The sequence below is a fragment of the Pleurodeles waltl genome, chromosome 2_1 (assembly GCF_031143425.1).
Source record: "Pleurodeles waltl isolate 20211129_DDA chromosome 2_1, aPleWal1.hap1.20221129, whole genome shotgun sequence".
Lineage (NCBI taxonomy): Eukaryota > Metazoa > Chordata > Amphibia > Caudata > Salamandridae > Pleurodeles > Pleurodeles waltl.
In genome coordinates, this window is record NC_090438.1 from 757,003,676 (window position 1) to 757,022,840 (window position 19,165).

Genomic DNA, 19,165 nt, shown 5'->3' on the forward strand with positions numbered 1-19,165 from the left:
CGAGAGTATTCTTCTGATGAGGAAGCTACTCTCAGTGCAGATGAAGGGCCTGTGTTAGAGGAGGACATTGATGTGCCAAGAGTGCAGCAGCCTGGGGCTGAAGGGTTTCGCATTGGAAGACCTGACACCTGGATTGCCCCAAACATGGAGCAGCCACAGTTACCTGCATTTACTGGTCTCCCAGGGTGTAGAGTTAATACGGAAAACTTTCTGCCTGTCCATTTCTTTCACTTGTTTATGGACGATGTATTTTTGGAAGAGATTGTGGAGCAGACAAATGTGTATCCAGAGCAATATTTGCGGGACAACGCTGCCAGACTTAAGCCTCAGTCTAGAGCTAATCATTGGGTTCCCACATATCTGGAAGAGATTAAAAGGTTTTTAGGTTTGTCTTTTTTGATGGGGTTGATCAGGAAGCCGTCACTGGCTTCTTATTGGTCTACTAGTCCCTTGATGGCAACTGCTATATTTCCTGCAACTATGACACGTAATCAGTATTTGCTTCTTCTTCGTATGCTGCATTTTGTAGACAATGCTTTAGCCTTGCCACGAGATCACCCTGATTGTGACCGCCTTTTTAAGATTAGGCCTGTCCTTGATCATTTTGTGGATCGGTTTTCAGAGGTCTATGTTCCAGGCAAAGAGATAAGTGTGGACGAGTCTTTGGTCCTTTTCAAGGGGCGTTTAGTTTTTAAGCAGTACATTCCTAGTAAGAGGGCACGGTATGGGATTAAATTGTATCTGCTGTCAGAAAGCAGTACAGGATATGTGTATAATTTCCGGGTCTACACTGGTAGGGATTCCAGTATTGACCCTCCTGGTTGTCCGGCCACTTTTGGAGTTAGCGAAAAAATTGTGTGGGAACTTGCTAGACGGCTGTTTAACAAAGGTCACCATTTGTAGGTAGATAATTTCTACACTGGAGTGCAGTTGTTCAAGGAGTTGTTTAGGGTGGACACTGTTGCTTGTGGCACAATCCGTTCTAACCGGAAAGGCTATCCAAGGGAGCTTGTCTGAAAAAAACTTGAGAGGGGACAGTGCAGTGCCTTGCGGAATAATGAGCTGCTAGCTCTGAAATTTTCAGACAGGAGGGATGTGTACATGCTATCGACCATCCATGATGAGAGTACTTCCCCTGTGGCCGTTTGGGGTCAGGTTGCGGAAGTGTGCAAACCTGCGTGCATTTTGGACTACAATAGGCACATGGGTGGTGTTGATAGAGTAGATCAGAGGTTGGAACCTTACACTGCTCTACGTAAGTCTTATGTGTGGTATAAAAAGTTGGCCTTACATTTATTTCATTTGGCAACTTTTAATGCCTTTATTGTATACAAGAATTGTTCACCTGAGTCAAGGATGACATTTGTTAAATTTCAGGAGACGGTGATAGAAAGCCTTATTGTGGTGGAAACGGCAAGAGTTCCTAGAGTAGAAGTGGTGGAGGATGTGGCTAGATTGAAAGATCGGCACTTTCCAGATCACATTCCTCCCACTCCCAAAAAAGACATGCCCACAAAGAAATGTAGAGTATGTGCCCGGAGATCAATCCGGAGGAAGAGCCGGATGTACTGCCCGAATGCCCATCAAAGCCTGGGCTGTGTGTGCCCAGCTGTTTTAGAAGTTACCACACAAGGAAAAACTTTTGGGAAATACCGTGAGCGTAAGCTGTCTGTTTTATATTTTCATATGCATCTGTCGTGTATTTAGTTAGAGCTTTTGTGTTTGTAGTTTTGTGCTTATTTTATAATTAGTAGTTTCTTTGTTGTTTATAAATAAAAAAAAGTGATTGCGGTGTGCGTGGGGTGGCGCTTGGCTGGCGGTGTGCGTGGGGTGGCGCTTGGCTGGCGGTGTGCGTGGGGTGGCGCTTGGCTGGCGGTGTGCGTGGGGTGGCGCTTGGCTGGCGGTGTGCTTGGGGTGGCGCTTGGCTGGCGGTGTGGCGCTTGGCTGGCGGTGTGCTTGGGGTGGCGCTTGGCTGGCGGTGTGCTTGGGGTGGCGCTTGGCTGGCGGTGTGCTTGGGGTGGCGCATGGCTGGCGGTGTGCGTGGGGTGGCGCTTGGCTGGCGGTGTGCTTGGGGTGGCGCTTGGCTGGCGGTGTGCTTGGGGTGGCGCTTGGCTGGCGGTGTGCGTGGGGTGGCGCTTGGCTGGCGGTGCCAGCCAAACGGCAGTCCACACTCCCATCAGCTGGTGTGATTCTTGTATCAGGCATGTGGGCGTATGTAAGTGATGGGCCCTGGAGTGGCGCGGTCTGTCGATGTGAGTGTTGTAATGTGCTGGGCCCGTGGCTGGCGGTGTGAATGGTCTTGTGCGTGTCATGTATGAAAGGTGTGTGAATAGACTGTAAAGCGGTTGGTGCCTTGTCGCGGCTTTACAGCTCACGAGCTATGAGTCATTGGTTCACTTTTTTGCCTTTCAGTTATTAGCAGTGCATTTCATTTTTGTGAAATCTCTTGTTAATAAAATTTTATCCACTGAACCATCACTCACCCTCGTGCCAAATCCAACCAGTATGTGTTGTAAAAAATGACAAAACCTGCTCCGCTGTAATCAGGTGTCGCAGCACACCTTTGACACGCTAGGTGCCTCGGGTGGGACCCCGATGATGAAGCATGCCACCAACTTGGTTGGTGGGTGAGGGGTCTTCTTCACATAACCTAAGTGTGTTTCTTTTCACAATTTTAGTGTTTGGCACATCACGGACGTATGTGCACATATCAAAATGATATATTGCAAAAATACCTGTGTTTGGGGGGGAGGGCCCACCTATGTTTTTTGTCCTGGGTGCGGCCTTCATCTAGGGAAATCTACAAAACCCAGAAACCTTTTAAAACTAGACACCCCAAGGAGTCCAGGGAGGTGTGGCTTGCGTGGCTCCCCCAACATTTTCTTACCCAGACTCCTCTGTAAACCTCAAAATTTGCATAAAAAAGCATATTTTCCTGACTTTTCTTAGTAGGATCACCGATCCAGCACAAAATTCCTACTCCCCAGTTTTCCCCTCAGTCTCCCGAGTAAAATGACACCTCACTTATGTGGGTCCCCAAAGCAGAGTCCGTCTAAAGATGTATAAAAGAATATGCCCTTATACACTCGCTGTGCTATCTCTTCAAGTTTTGGGCCTTATTCTGTTGCAGGCACCTGGCCCACCCACACAAGTGAGGTATCATTTTTATCGGGAGACTTGGGGGAATGCTGGGTGGAAGGAAATTTGTGGCTCCTCTCAGATTCCAGAACTTTCTGCCACAGAAATGTGAGGAACATGTGTTTTTTTAGCCAAATTTTGATGTTTGCAAAGGATTCTGGGTAACAGAACCTGGTCCGAGCCCCACAAGTCACCCCATCTTGGATTCCCCAAGGTCTTTAGTTTTAAAAAATGCACAGGGTTGGTAGGTTTCCCTAGGTGCCGGCTGAGCTACAGGCCAAAATCCACAGGTAGGCACTGTTTTCTTGCAAAAAATGGGATGTGTCCACGTTGCGTTTTGGGGCATTTCCTGACGCGGGGGCTAGGCCTACCCACACAAGTGAGGTATCATTTTTATTGGGAGACTTGGAGGAACGCTGGGTGGAAGGAAATTTGTGGCTCCTCTCGGATTCCAGAACTTTCTGCCACAGAAATGTGAGGAACATGTGTTTTTTTAGCCAAATTTTTAGGTTTGCAAAGGATTCTGGGTAACAGAACCTGGTCCGAGCCCCGCAAGTCACCCCTCCTTGGATTCCCCTAGGTCTCTAGTTTTCATAAATGCACAGGTTAGGTAGGTTTCCCTAGGTGCCGGCTGAGCTAGAGGCCAAAATCTACAGGTAGGCACTTCGCAAAAAACACCTCTGTTTTCTTCCAAAATTTTGGATGTGTCCACATTGCGCTTTGGGGCGTTTCCTGTCGCGGGCGCTAGGCCTACCCACACAAGTGAGGTATCATTTTTATCGGGAGACTTGGGGGAACGCTGGGTGGAAGGAAATTTGTGGCTCCTCTCAGATTCCAGAACTTTCTGCCACAGAAATGTGAGGAACATGTGTTTTTTTAGCCAAATTTTGAGGTTTGCAAAGGATTCTGGGTAACAGAACCTGGTCCGAGCCCCGCAAGTCACCCCATCTTGGATTCCCCTAGGTCTCTAGTTTTCAGAAATGCACAGGTTTGGTAGGTTTCCCTAGGTGCCGGCTGAGCTAGAGGCCAAAATCTACAGGTAGGCACTTCGCAAAAAACACCTCTGTTTTCTTCCAAAATTTTGGATGTGTCCACGTTGCGCTTTGGGGCGTTTCCTGTCTCGGGCGCTAGGCCTACCCACACAAGTGAGGTATCATTTTTATCGGGAGACTTGGGGGAACGCTGGGTGGAAGGAAATTTGTGGCTCCTCTCAGATTCCAGAACTTTCTGCCACAGAAATGTGAGGAACATGTGTTTTTTAGCCAAATTTTGAGGTTTGCAAAGGATTCTGGGTAACAGAACCTTTTCCGAGCCCCGCAAGTCACCCCTCCTTGGATTCCCCAAGGTCTCTAGTTTTCAGAAATGCACAGGTTTGGTAGGTTTCCCTAGGTTCCGGCTGAGCTAGAGGCCAAAATCTACAGGTAGGCACTTCGCAAAAAACACCTCTGTTTTCTTCCAAAAGTTTGGATGTGTCCACGTTGCGCTTTGGGGCGTTTCCTGTCGCGGGCGCTAGGCCTACCCACACAAGTGAGGTATCATTTTTATCGGGAGACTTGGGGGAACGCTGGGTGGAAGGAAATTTGTGGCTCCTCTCAGAATCCAGAACTTTCTGCCACAGAAATGTGAGGAACATGTGTTTTTTTAGCCAAATTTTGAGGTTTGCAAAGGATTCTGGGTAACAGAACCTGGTCCGAGCCCCGCAAGTCACCCCATCTTGGATTCCCCTAGATCTCTAGTTTTCAGAAATGCACAGGTTTGGTAGGTTTCCCTAGGTGCCGGCTGAGCTAGAGGCCAAAATCTACAGGTAGGCACTTCGCAAAAAACACCTCTGTTTTCTTCCAAAATTTTGGATGTGTCCACGTTGCGCTTTGGGGCGTTTCCTGTCGCGGGCGCTAGGCCTACCCACACAAGTGAGGTATCATTTTTATCGGGAGACTTGGGGGAACGCTGGGTGGAAGGAAATTTGTGGCTCCTCTCAGATTCCAGAACTTTCTGCCACAGAAATGTGAGGACCATGTGTTTTTTTAGCCAAATTTTGAGGTTTGCAAAGGATTCTGGGTAACAGAACCTGGTCCGAGCCCCGCAAGTCACCCCTCCTTGGATTCCCCTAGGTCTCTAGTTTTCAGAAATGCACAGGTTTGGTAGGTTTCCCTAGGTGCCGGCTGAGCTAGAGGCCAAAATCTACAGGTAGGCACTTCGCAAAAAACACCTCTGTTTTCTTCCAAAAATTTGGATGTGTCCACGTTGCGCTTTGGGGCCTTTCTTGTCGCGGGCGCTAGGCCTACCCACACAAGTGAGGTATCATTTTTATCGGGAGACTTGGGGGAACGCTGGGTGGAAGGAAATTTGTGGCTCCTCTCAGATTCCAGAACTTTCTGCCACAGAAATGTGAGGACCATGTGTTTTTTTAGCCAAATTTTGAGGTTTGCAAAGGATTCTGGGTAACAGAACCTGGTCCGAGCCCCGCAAGTCACCCCTCCTTGGATTCCCCTAGGTCTCTAGTTTTCAGAAATTCACAGGTTTGGTAGGTTTCCCTAGGTGCCGGCTGAGCTAGAGGCCAAAATCTACAGGTAGGCACTTCGCAAAAAACACCTCTGTTTTCTTCAAAAATTTTGGATGTGTCCACGTTGCGCTTTGGGGCGTTTCCTGTCGCGGGCGCTAGGCCTACCCACACAAGTGAGGTATCATTTTTATCGGGAGACTTGGGGGAACGCTGAGTGGAAGGAAATTTGTGGCTCCTCTCAGATTCCAGAACTTTCTGCCACAGAAATGTGAGGACCATGTGTTCTTTTAGCCAAATTTTGAGGTTTGCAAAGGATTCTGGGTAACAGAACCTGGTCCGAGCCCCGCAAGTCACCCCTCCTTGGATTCCCCTAGGTCTCTAGTTTTCAGAAATGCACAGGTTTGGTAGGTTTCCCTAGGTGCCAGCTGAGCTAGAGGCCAAAATCTACAGGTAGGCACTTCGCAAAAAACACCTCTGTTTTCTTCCAAAAGTTTGGATGTGTCCACATTGCGCTTTGGGGCGTTTCCTGTCGCGGGCGCTAGGCCTACCCACACAAGTGAGGTATCATTTTTATCGGGAGACTTGGGGGAACGCTGGGTGGAAGGAAATTTGTGGCTCCTCTCAGAATCCAGAACTTTCTGCCACAGAAATGTGAGGACCATGTGTTTTTTTAGCCAAATTTTGAGGTTTGCAAAGGATTCTGGGTAACAGAACCTGGTTCGAGCCCTGCAAGTCACCCCTCCTTGGATTCCCCTAGGTCTCTAGTTTTCAGAAATACACAGGTTTGGTAGGTTTCCCTAGGTGCCGGCTGAGCTAGAGGCCAAAATCTACAGGTAGGCACTTCGCAAAAAACACCTCTGTTTTCTTCCAAAAATTTGGATGTGTCCACGTTGCGCTTTGGGGCCTTTCTTGTCGCGGGCGCTAGGCCTACCAACACAAGTGAGGTATCATTTCTATCGGGAGACTTGGGGGAACGCTGGGTGGAAGGAAATTTGTGGCTCCTCTCAGATTCCAGAACTTTCTGCCACAGAAATGTGAGGACCATGTGTTTTTTTAGCCAAATTTTGAGGTTTGCAAAGGATTTTGGGTAACAGAACCTGGTCCGAGCCCCGCAAGTCACCCCTCCTTGGATTCCCCTAGGTCTCTAGTTTTCAGAAATTCACAGGTTAGGTAGGTTTCCCTAGGTGCCGGCTGAGCTAGAGGCCAAAATCTACAGGTAGGCACTTCACAAAAAACACCTCTGTTTTCTTCCAAAATTTTGGATGTGTCCACGTTGCGCTTTGGGGCGTTTCCTGTCGCGGGCGCTAGGCCTACCCACACAAGTGAGGTATCATTTTTATCGGGAGACTTGGGGGAACGCTGGGTGGAAGGAAATTTGTGGCTCCTCTCAGATTCCAGAACTTTCTGCCACAGAAATGTGAGGACCATGTGTTTTTTTAGCCAAATTTTGAGGTTTGCAAAGGATTCTGGGTAACAGAACCTGGTCCGAGCCCCGCAAGTCACCCCTCCTTGGATTCCCCTAGGTCTCTAGTTTTCAGAAATGCACAGGTTTGGTAGGTTTCCCTAGGTGCCGGCTGAGCTAGAGGCCAAAATCTACAGGTAGGCACTTCGCAAAAAACACCTCTGTTTTCTTCCAAAAATGTGGATGTGTCCACGTTGCGCTTTGGGGCGTTTCCTGTCGCGGGCGCTAGGCCTACCCACACAAGTGAGGTATCATTTTTATCGGGAGACTTGGGGGAACGCTGGGTGGAAGGAAATTTGTGGCTCCTCTCAGATTCCAGAACTTTCTGCTACAGAAATGTGAGGACCATGTGTTTTTTTAGCCAAATTTTGAGGTTTGCAAAGGATTCTGGGTAACAGAACCTGGTCCGAGCCCCGCAAGTCACCCCTCCTTGGATTCCCCTAGGTCTCTAGATGTGTCCACGTTGCGTTTTGGGGCGTTTCCTGTCGCAGGCGCTAGGCCTACCCACACAAGTGTGGTATCATTTTTATCGGGAGACTTGGGGGAACATAGATTAGCAAAACAAGTGCTATTGCCCCTTGTCTTTCTCTACATTTTTTCCTTCCAAATATAGGAGAGTGCGTAAAAAAGACATCTATTTGAGAAATGCCCTGTAATTCACATGCTAGTATGGTCACCCCGGAATTCAGAGATGTGCAAATAACCACTGCTCCTCAACACCTTATCTTGTGCCCTTTTTGGAAATACAAAGGTTTTCTTGATAGCAATTTTTTATTCTTTATATTTCAGCAAATCAATTGCTGTATACCCGGTATAGAATGAAAACGCACTGCAGGGTGCAGCTCATTTATTGGCTCTGGGTTCCTCGGGTTCTTGATGAACCTACAAGCCCTGTATATCCCCGCAGCCAGAGGAGTCCAGCAGACGTAAGGGTATATTGCTTTCGATAATCTAACATTGCAGGGAAAAGTTACAGAGTAAAACGTAGAGAAAATTTGATGTTTTTTTCACCTCAATTTCAATATTGTTCTTTTTCAGCTGTTATTTTCTATAGGAAACCCTTGTAGGATCTACACAAATGACCCCTTGCTGAATTCAGAATTTTGTCTACTTTTCAGAAATGTTTAGGTTTCTGGGATCCAGCATTGGTTTTATGCCCATTTCTGTCACTGACTGGAAGGAGGCTGAAAGCACAAAAAATTGCAAAAATGGGGTATGCCCCAGTAAAATGCCAAAATTGTGTTGAAAAATTGGGTTTTCTGATTCAAGTCTGCCTGTTCCTGAAAGCTGGGAAGCTGCTGAGTTTAGCACTGCAAACCCTTTGTTAATGCCATTTTCAGGGGAAAAACCACAAGCCTTCTTCTGCAGCCACTTTTTCCAATTTTTTTGAAAAAAACGAAATTTTCATTTTATTTTGGCCAATTTCTTGGCCTCCTTCAGGAGAACCCACAAAGTCTGGGTACCTCTAGAAACCCTAGGATGTTGGAAAAAAAGGACGCAAATTTGGCTTGGTTAGCTTATGTGGACAAAAAGTTATGAGGGCCTAAGCGTGAACTGCCCCAAATAGGCAAAAGAAGGCCTGGCACAGGAGGGGGGAAAGGCCTGGCAGCGAAGGGGTTAAGGCAATGAAAGGCCTATTTTCAAATTGCTTAGAAAGTGCTAGTGGGGTAGGTACGTTTGAACAATATGACTAAATCAGGGTATCAGAAACTTTCGCCTCAAACCCATTCAGCCCGGTGAGGGCGGCCTGCGATGGTTTGACGCTCAGTGCTCATTAGCCAATCATAGGCTGAGGAAGGCACTAATCACAGCCCGCTTGGTTTATAAGAATACTCTCAATTCTAGAAAGAAGGTCCTGTTGAAACAGGATGGGGAACGTATAGGGTATGCTGCGGCGGAGAGAAATAGTAAGATCTTCTGGAACACTGTGGAAAAAAATCAGATGCACAAACGCCCAGGAAAGCTCGCTTTTGCAAAGTAATGTCTTGGGATCAGACTGGATCTCTTCTTTTAGTGCCATATGTTACATGGAGGAGGATCTGGGAATAGTCAGCTCCTTCAAATTCAGGCTAAGTAACTCCCAGCCCCTCTGTGCTTTCCCATCAAAAGTTGAACAGCCAATATGGCAACGCTCAGGTGGGAAAGCACCAGGACCCAATGGGGTACCAACAGACCTTATAAAATGTGAAGTGGACTTGTGGGGCCCATTGATTACCAACATTTTCATCAATCCCTGAACATAAAGATTCCCCGCTCTTGGGTTATGTCCCTCATTGTCCCCATATTTCAGAAGGGAGACTGAGCTTCACTCAAATGTTACAGACCGTTTTCCCTAATTGATAGTGCAGATAAAATCATAGGTAGGGTGGTATTTAACCACCTTTCCACTCGGGCCCAAGAAAACAATGTCCTTTGTCCATTCTAGTTTGTTTTTCGGTAGGGGGTGGGTACTGTGGAGCAATGCCGAAATTTGAGTTTGTTACTCAGCAAATACACATTGATTGGGCATGGCCCTCTGTACCTGGCCTTTGTGGACCTCTCCACAGCTTTCAACCATGAGAACCAAACCAAACTGTGGATGATGTTACTGGATTTGGGGATGGAACCACCTGTAGTTAATTTCCTGCATATGCTGCATGTAGATCTTGCAGCTAATGTCCGTCTGAATGCCCACAGAGATTTGGCCATGAAATTGCCCCTTAAACGATGGGTCCAACAGGGAGGCATAATGGCCCCTTTGCTTTTTTCCATCTACATAAACATCACACTCAGGACCCTGTGCTTTTATATGTGGACGATACAGTGCTTCTGGTATGCACCCCTAACGTGTTGCGGACATTTGTTGACCATTTTGTTTCTTTTATGAGCAGTTTGGACAGGACTACTAATTATGGAAAGTCACATATAATGGCGTGTGAGCCAGGCTAAAATAACATCGCCAAGCGCACAATTAAGGGCCAGTCATTATGCAGTGTGACTTTGATTTATTTAGGTGTTATCTTTAATTCTAAGGGTTCTTAACAGCCTCATGTGAGTAGTAGAGTGCCTGGTGCACTGTTTAATTTACCTAAAGGAGAGGAAGGGCTCTTCTCTCCCTCCTTAAAATATCAATATGTCCAGTGTATTCCCCCTGCCACATATGGGGCTGTGATTTGGAGTTTTTGTAACACCCGGGTCCTTCAAACTGAAGAAAATCGCATCTGGTCACGGTATGGTTGATTCCTGTGGCGTCTCCATGTTGGGACATATTAACGGACTGCCTTAGCTTAGACAAGGGTCGATCCATCCCCTGGATTAATTATGTTTTTAGAACCTTTTTTTCATTGGAACTAGACTATTTACGTTCCCGGCGGTTATTAAAAGTAACAATAAGTTGCAAATAAAGCTCTGTTCCCTTGAGCACTGTACCGCAAATATGTTGAATTCTGAACTAGCTAAAGTGTCTGTTTAAAATTTCTATAGATCCTTTGAAACCTGTGAACCTGCCTTATATATGTCCTTACCCCTCACTAACTGGGAGCGGTCCCTTTTGCTTCGTTGTAGAGCAGGAACAGTGTGGAGGTTACTGTACTTCTAGGGCGATAGCAGCCCGTTCGGAGATCCAGTCCTGCCTTGCCCTTGTGATGATCTGGGGGAGCAGTCACCGCTACATTTTATGTTCTTTTGTAAATGTTTTAATCTTCAGTTCAGAACTTTTCTTAAACTGCTGTTGAATAAGTTGGGGCACCCTAAATGCAGAGAAGTGTTTTTCCACGTCCAATTGTTGATCAGCCAGGAAATATGCCCGAGAGTAAGCTTCTTCCTCTGTGCTGTGGTAAGATGCAGAAAGTCTATGGAGGGGTAGGTTGGGGCACAGCTTTCCTTAAAGTTATTTATTTTTAGTTCATATCGAGGACAATGACAGGTATTCTTATGAAATGTTGGGTGCATTGTCCAATTTTATGTATTTTCTTTTTTAGCTTATTATTTGGATTTATATGTATGTTTTGTGCAGTTGCCGGATTTGGCGTTAATATGGAAGTGACAATCAATGCTGCTATTGTGTCTAGCCATGAACCATAGCTGATTTTTCCATGAATTTTATTATGTAGTTGTGTGATAACATTGTTTTTATAGTTCTTTTATGGTCAGCATCTGGCCGAATAAAGGTTTGTGATGATGATGATTGTGATTAACATTGAACAATAATGTCAATAACAGTTTAATACAATTGACGACAATACGTCTACAATAATAAGATATGTATAATTGGGTGGTTTTAATTATGTAACTACAGTGATCTTAAAGACATAAGTAAATGTAATTTACTAGAAAAGTAATGATATGAGAATTAAGGTTGATAGAGATGGCTGGAGGGTGTACATATGAAATGGTGGTGTAAAACTATTGAACAAAATACAGATCAGATTAATAGTTTTCGATGTATAATACTGTTATTAAATGTTTTATTTTATGAATTGTTAAAAACAGCTTTATGTGTAAATGTATATTTGTATAGCCCCTAATGACGTACCGAGGCAAGACCAGAACGCGTGGAGTGGTGAAATGTATCAGAACTAGAGCCACATTATGAAACAATTTCAAGATGAATTAATAAAAAAGTTGAACACTTTCTGGTTCGAATAACTCGCTCATTTCAAGGAAGTTATTATGGAATGACCCCTGACCATCAATATTTGACTTATGGATGAAGCGTCATTTAATGAAGAGAAGATACTTTCGACATTGAAGTTGAACTCCCATGTCTTGGATTTGTTTAAGCTACTCAATCTAGTAAACATTTGGTGACTAGGCTTTACTCCACAATGCAAACCAATGACCCAGTTCTAGTGCATAATGCAAAGATGCAATGGTAAACGGACTTGGGTTGTGGTCCCAGACAGGGCGTGGTTATATAAATCGGGGACCTGGCCCCTATTGTCTGATTAGGCCTCCTACATTTTAAGTTCCTGCATCGGGTCCACCACACCCTATTCAAACTGTTCAAGAAAAAATTGCTGGCAAACTCTTACAAAGCAAGATGTATTGCGCCAGATGGTACTTTAGTCACATGGCATGGTACTACCTGTAGATGACTTGATATCGGTGTTGGGGGCTCTGAACCCTCTCAGAAATGACCGGAGTCACATGACATGGTGCCATCCCCTAAGCTGGCCATATTGGGACGTACTAATAACACACCCTGTAGTCCATAGCTGTTTGCCTCCATAGTCCTCTTGCTGTCGAAGGGGCGAGTGACCTGTGTTTGGGGTAGACATTGTATTCCAGCTGCAAAAAATGGCAGAACGACTTGACCTACTGAAAAGATCACCTGGAACCTTAATATTCTATCATCCCAGAGGTAAATCATTCCTAGGACATTTGGGGCCCCCTGTAATCATACCTGCTAACTGAAGGCATAATTCTACCCTGAATTAACTAGGTGGTAGAGAATGGCTTGTGGAGCTGCACTGTTTTTGGAGAGTGCAAATTTTCTCCACAAGGGTGCTGCGAACTTGTGAGGTATAAAGTACAACTAGCCAGATCATGAGATGCAATATGTGGGATAAACAACTTTTACTTTGAGCTGTTGTGTTGAACTATCAATATCCGGGGTCCGCTAGAGATATGCAAAACTGATTGTGACTCTTATTCTTCTGCATGTAACTGATAACTCCATTTTGTGCATTTTGTATTGTATTGTTTTGCCAATAAAAGGCAAGATTTTGAACTCTTGGGCATTCAATTAAAGGGAGCATGTTTTATTGATTTTACTGTTCTTATGTGTCTTACTGTTTTTAGGTGCTTTATCTTTGGCTGATATTTTTCTCTGAGTATTTGGGCATTTTGAATTCTTTTATGCCCCTCTTCCCTCTTCCCTCTCCCCCTCACACCAGTCCACTGCAGTTTCACTGTTTGTGTAGCGAGAGTTTTCTTTACTGCCACACTTCCTGGTTGATTTTTTTTCGGTGCCCATTTTGGGGGAAGGTTAGCGGTTCAAGCCCCGCTGGCATGCCAAAAGCAAGCCCATCTGTGCCCATCTGCAGGCCAAGATGGTGGCCAGAGCGGAGGCCTAAATCCATCTCCACTCCAGGCCCGATAAAGATCATGAGATAAATGCGACAGCCGGATCAAATACTCAAATGGCACAAGAGGCTTGAGGCTTGCTAACACCACGCCACAATCCGTCTAGTGTGGGGCCCCCGCGGAAGAAAGAACAGCTGTGTGGACGGACCTGGGCCTGTCTGCCAGCGAGGAGCCACGCGGCACACTTCGACAGGCCTGAGGGCGGACGTGGATGAGCCCTAGTATGGGGATCCCTGAGTACAGGGATCCGCCGCCAGGGAAGGAAACACAGAGGACTCTGGATGCAGGAGGAGTGCTCGTAAGAGCCTTCACCCGAGACGTGCTGCGGAGGGATAGCGGCGTATGGCCCAGTGAATGGAAGCAGTGCCTCGACATGGAACGTGGTTGCGAGGAGACGGAGACCAGCGGAGGGGCTGCTGAGGCCTCGGTGGGGGGCCCGGGCTCAGAGGCTGCCCGTCGGGTGGTATGTCCTAGCGGCAGAAGTGTAAAAGAGGGGGACCCTACATTCTTCCCCCCACCCGCGTAAATACCGTTGACGAGACAGGGTGTGCCGGCAGGCTAAGCCCTGTCGGGAGGAGCAGTGGAGGAGCCCTTCGATAACCGCTCCACCAGAGGGCTGCATTCCCAACAGAGACCCCCCACCTGAACAGAACGGCAGGGCGAGACCGGGGGGGGGGAGAACACGGAGCTTCTGCCCGGGCACGCGTGAAATGAACCCACCCCACACCGGACATCCTGTGAGTAGACCGCAGTGCCATAGCTTTGCAAGTTGATGGGAGTTCGAATAACTAGTACCAGATATCTGTAATAACGCAGACGTGCCACATGCCCGCCACTCACCCCCTACTGGTACAACAGTCATAAATATACTCCCCCGGTCCGAACTTGCAACAACAAAAGATGGGACAAACCAAACCAGACAGGCCAGGGATGACTTCACCAGGAACGCAGGAGAAGATGGAGCTGGGGGAGCAAGGGGGCTCCCCGGGCGCCTCGTTGGCGACAACACTAGCTGAACACACACAAAAGTTTAATGACATACTAAACACAGTGCTGGATATTAAGTCCACATTGGAATCCAAAATTAATTCCTTGCGGATTGACATAGGCCATCTGCGTGAAGATCATAAGAAACTGAAGGACCGTGTAGAAACCACTGAAAACAGTAACTGAGATGCGCCCCAAGGTTGCGGACGCTACCACTCACATCAACGACTTGCAAAAAGAGGTACTGCAACTATGACAGCAGATTAAGACCAGGAAGGGAGGTCCCGTCGCAACAATAAATGCGTGGTGGGGCTACCAGAACAAGAAGAGGGCCGCAGCATGGATCTCTGCATGGAAGACTGGCCATCCCAAACAGTAATACAAGGCAAACATTCATCCTTCTTCTCAGTAGAAAGAGCCCACAGGGTACCTGGCAGGCCCCTTCGCCCTGGGGCTCCTCCGTGACCGGTGGTGGTTTGCATCTTTATTTATAGAGACAGATACCACATCCTACAACTGGCCTGCGCCAGAGGCCCTGGAGAATATCAAACGAGCAGGTACACATCAATCCCAATTTTATCCTGGAAATACAACAGACGAGAGCATCTTTCTTAAGCATGATGTTAAATACGCACTACAATTCCCGGCGACCCTCCGGATCATAACGGATAACAATACCACCTTTCGCACCACACCGGAGGAGGCCTGGGCATGGTTAGAGAACAGAGGCATAAACCAAGTGGAACGGAAATCATCTTCACAAAGCACAAGACAAGAGGGATTCCTACTGGCAGTAAACGGCACTCACGGGCAGGCCCTTCTAGAGAACAAGCGTCCAAAGAGAGTGCAGGTGCTGGCTGAGATGGAACTGCGAGCTGGACCCCCTCCTTCCCCCGAGTTGAGAGAGGAGCAGCAGGATGTGGATCCCCCAGCCCTAGACAAGGAACAGATGCATGTAATTTTAGGCAACGGCCCACTGGTGACACCACAAACCGCTGAGGACGTGCTATAAGTCAAGCTCCAGGCTAACTGCAAGGGGCTCCAAAATCAGAAGAATTACAGCATAAATAGAAGGCATGTCAATGAAATCCACCTTATGGGCTGAGCAGGATTATCATATAGGATACTATGTTACTAGCTCCTGATAGCCCTGCCACAAAAACCCCAATACACCTTGGTGTATTCATAGATGAACAACAATGGTTACATTTTGTATCAACATTACAGTGCTGTTGGCTGATCACCAGTTGGCGCCTCAGCCTGGGTTTGGGAGTTTAATGTTGTACTTATGTTTTGCTAGCAGGTTTGTTACATGGGTTACCAATGGTTTTGAAAGGGTGTGAATGTCGGGTTCCTCAATGGAGGGAGGTCGCTGTTGTAGTGGGGGGGAGCAGTACATATAATATTGGATTCCCAAGATGCCTCTGCTCAAAGGCCATCCAAGACACGGTTAACACCATACACTTTCAGATAAATGGCACAATACTCTTTTACAACATGGAACGTAAGAGGTCTAGCTGCCTTTAGTAAATGATACAAGGTCTACCAGTTCCTACGTCGCTACAAAGTACATGTGGCCTTGCTACAAGAGACACATCTCACGGCTCCAGATCTGGGAAAAATGCGAAAAAGATGGCAGGGGACTACAGTAGGGACCACATACTCCAGGTACGCCAGGGAGGCACTGATATGGGTGGCACCAGGGGTACCATTTGAGACATTACACACTAGGACAGACCCAGAAGGACGATATGCAATATTGGAAGGGAACCTAGATGGAGCACCAATTTCCCTTATTTCACTATATGCCCCTGATACAAATCAGAATACATTTCTGCAGACACTTATTGCATCTCTACTCCATAATCCGATAGCACTATGCTACTGGGGTGGGGATTTTACTGGTACCCCGAGCATAGAGTTGGACAGATCTTGCCCACCGGTGCTGGGTGCCCAATCTGTTGCGTTAGTGTAGCAGTTATGCCAGTGGGCAATACACAATCAACTACACAACATGTGGCAAAGCTTGCATCCCACTGAGCGCGTATACTCATATTAATTGGGTTTTCATGTTCTGCACACTAGGATTGACCTTATTTACTGCAACTCTGAAGCATTGCTCAAGGGTACCAATGCAGAGTATCTTGGACGGGCATTATCAGACCATTCGTCCCTGCGGATATGGATACGTTGGAACCGTACTCCCCCGAGCATACCCACTTGGAAACTTCCCGTAATGGAGTTGCGAGACGCAGCATATAGGAACGCCCTTAGAGGGAATATCAATACCTACTTCGAGAGAAATGAGGGCACGGAAACAGATGTAGGGACAGAGTGGGACACCTTCAAGGTGGTACTGAGGGGTCATGCAATAAAAACGAACTTCGGGGCTGAGCTGCTTCTGTGCAGGGAGCTCCAAGACCTGGAAACCAAGCTGTGATTCTATGAGCAGCTCCTACCCATGGATAGCGTTGTGGCCAAACAACTAGAGAACATACGTATAGATCACAAACAAGCGCTCGATAGATTAGCCCAGTTGAATTATAGGGACTACCAAGCACGTAAACATGCAGAAGGAGACAAGGCGGGCAGACTCCTGCTTGGCTTTTGTGGTCGGAGAATGCCCAAACCCCTACAGACAGGGAAATACTGGAATTACCGCTGCACCTATCAGAGATAGAGGAAGTAATTAAAGATGGCACGGGGAAGATCCCAGGTACAAATGGGTGGCCGATCAAATTATATGCCACATACCAGACAATTTTAGCCCCTAAACTGATATCAACGTACAATGCTATGCCAAGGGGATCCTCCCGGCGTCTATGAAGGAGGCGACACTGGTGGTCCTCCCGAAACCGGGCAGAGACCCCTCATTGATGGGGTCATACAGGTCGTTATCACTTCTTAACTCCAGTTACAAGATCCAAGGCCGCATGTTAGCAAACAGACTCACACCCATACTCACTGGGTTAATTCACACTGCCCAGAATGGATTAATTCTGGGCATAAGCACTTTCCTAAAACTCCGGGGACTGTTTTCTCTCATGAACTGGGCACGAATGGGGGAGATGGGCTCATGGGTGACATCGCTAGATATAGAAAATAATTTGATACACTGGGGGTCCTACCTGATTATGGTGCTAAAAAAAATGGGCATCAGGCCTAATTTCTTGAAATGGATAACCCTATTACATCAAGCGCTGTTGGCTCGGGTGAGGACGGGCACTCTGATCTCAAAATCCTTTATTAATGGGTGAGGGATGCGGCAGGGCTGTCAACTATCACCACTACTCTCTGTGCTGGCGTTGGAGCCCTTGGAGCACGCCCTCGGGCGCATGCACCCGATTGGGGATTATACATCGCAGATACTTGGCACATCGTCTCACTATACGCGGACGATGCGCTGGTATACCTCCGCAACTCCTCTGGGGTAGTGCCCCAACTGATGGCATTGTTGCAGGAGTTCGGCAGGGCGTCTGACCTCAAAGTGAATTGGGAGGACTCCTGTTTGTTCCCCATCACACCCTTGAACACGGCCCAATGAGAAAAATTACCTACCACCTAATTGTCGTGGGCATACAATACTTTTAAATACCTAGGGGTCAGAATATACCATGAAGAAAAAGATCTTATAGACGCAAATATCGGCAGAGCACTGACGGGAGCTAGATCTTCTTTGCAATTCTGGATGTTCCTTTCTCTGTCCCCAATGGGTAGGCTGGCCATCTCAAAGATGCTGATGCTCCCGCTTTCGGTTCTGCCGGTTTCCCTTCTGAATAAATGGTTTGCCGATATGCGTTCCCTTCTTACAGCATTGATATGGGGTAATGGAAGAAGCCGGATAGCTTTGGGAAAACTTCATGCACCTATATCAGAGGGCAGACTGGGAGCACCAAATTACGAATAATATTTTGTGGCGGCCCAACTCCAGTGGTCTATGCGCTGGCTAGCAGGACAAAATCTACACGAACTGAGCAACACATATCGAAACGGTGACACAAACAGGCTCTTAAGCTTGATCATGAAGCCAGGATCAGATGCACCAGTAGGCGATAGCAATCTACTAATGCGAAATGCCAAGAAGTGCTGGATCAAGTACGTACACAAAACACTGCAAAAATACCATATGCACCACAACTACCACTCTGGGCCCTGCCGGGATGTACTAATAATCGCTACAAATGGACGGCGTCCGCCTGGGAAATTGCGGGGGAGACATTGTCGAAGACCATATGCTGGTTCAATTTGATAGCTTAGTAAATGACTATGACATACCACTAGGTACCTTCCTCGCTTATGCGGCGCTAACTTGCTACGTCGAACTCTATTATTGCTGCAGACATTATTAACACATGGGGGGGAGAGAAAAGCAATCACAAACATATACAAAGCACTACACGTAGACAATAAACGTCCCCATGGACGCTATGGGTATATTGGGAAAAAGAGCTCCAAGGAGCGCTCAGACACACAATGGGAACAAGCTCTTTTTAGTCCCAAAGATTATTTCAATGAATGCTAGTTATAAATACCTACAATTTAATTATCTACACCACACTTACATTACCCCCGCAAGGCTGGTGAAAATTTACCCGACCATTAAAGGTAAATGCCTGAGATGCCACACCAGTAACGCCAACTTCATACTCATGGTATGGACATGCACCCATGTAAACGAGTTCTGGGAATCCATAACTGAGACACTGAATAGGATCACGTGATGGGGAACACGCCTTTACATAGCACATTATATTCTCGGAGTAACACATAGATACCCAAAGAACAAGGCCACTAACAAGATCTTAGACACAGCGCTAATTCTAGCAAAAAGACACCTAGCAATGTGCTGGAAATCTAGTACAACCCCATCAATTACGGGATGGTTAACAGACCTACGCACAGGAGTACTCGCAGAACAGCGAATACTACAGATGGCACACGCACTTGATGGCCTCCTATCCCGACCCCCAGATTGGGCAACAGTTATAGAGGGAATCGAGAGAATCCTT